The following is a 1,337-nucleotide window of genomic DNA, read 5'->3' as shown; positions in this document are numbered from 1 at the left end:
GAATAGTCCATTGAATGGCTATCATTTAAATGCCTGTTCTTGAACTAAGATTAACCATGTAGAAATGTGAGAAAAACTAAATTTATAAGGGTGTTTATTTGAAGTGTACTTTTAAAGCAAGTCTTATGAATCAAGGCAAATACTCACAAATGTATGCTCATGGTACTGGAGTGCACTTTATTCTCCTATAAACCCAAGACTTAGAGACAGTTGCTAGCTACACACAAACAGCCTCACTGCCCACTGTTTTACACAAATGGCAATTGAGTAGCCGGAAAGGTTGATGTCCCTAGTCCTGAGCTACTTCCGGGTGTGCGCCAGATGTTTAAGCTGCACAGTAACTAACTCATTTAGGCCACCGGAGTAACCCTTAATGCACCAATGCTGTAATTTGAGAAGACCATTTCATTTCGAAGAGAGCTAGAGAAATCAGCAGCAATTTTTAACACTTGCCGTTATTAAAGTGCGAATTCCAGGCAAAGAATCTTGTGGTGTAGTGAAATTGCTTATGCCGTTTCACATTAATGAGCCACAAGGTGTAATTCTGAAATGCCTGCCATTTTCAGTGCATTCCACATGGAGAGCTTCCTCAATTTACAGAGGGGCTCTGCCACTGTAGGGATGTGTTTCTGTTAACTTGAGTAAGAATTATCCTTAAAAGGGATAGAAAAATTCAGGAATGGAACAACATTGACTTTCTAAGATTCACAAGGCAGGCAGTTTAGAAAAAGTTTTTAGCCTTGAAACAGAACATCTTCTGTCACTGTTAGTATGAATATTTATAAAGCACTATCAGTTGGTTTAACTCAGTCCCTGCTCAATTAGCTTATAATTTAATTACTCCTAAATGCAAATCCTCTAAATTGGGGTATTTGGCTTTTGAAATGAATGTCAACCAATGTCATTATCAATGGCTCTCTATCTTTTGCTTCTCTCTCTCTCAGGAATTTTTTCCCATTGCTTCATTTTATTTCTTACTTGTCCTTTTTTGTTTATGTAGCCATTCTCTTATTAATAGACATTTTGTTCATTTCCATTTTTCACTATTGCAAAGAATGCTTTTGGGAAATTTTTAATTAAACACGATTTCTTCCTCTTATGCCAAAATACAAGCTTATAACAGAAAATATAGACCAAAAAATGTGAATGTTTAAAAGTATCTGCAATCCTACTTACTCCGAAGTAATCGTTGAACAGTTTGGTGGTGGTTGTGGTGTGTGTGCATGTGAGTGTGTTCATACACGTATCCTTTTCTCTCTGACTATAAATAAGCTGATGCATAAATTTATAAAAATTGGATGGTACTAAACATACTTTTTATAACTTGCTTTTTTAAA

Source organism: Propithecus coquereli, unplaced genomic scaffold, assembly GCF_000956105.1.
Source record: "Propithecus coquereli isolate 6110/MARCELLA unplaced genomic scaffold, Pcoq_1.0 Scaffold415, whole genome shotgun sequence".
NCBI classification, from domain to species: Eukaryota; Metazoa; Chordata; class Mammalia; order Primates; family Indriidae; genus Propithecus; species Propithecus coquereli.
This window is presented reverse-complemented; position numbering follows the sequence as displayed.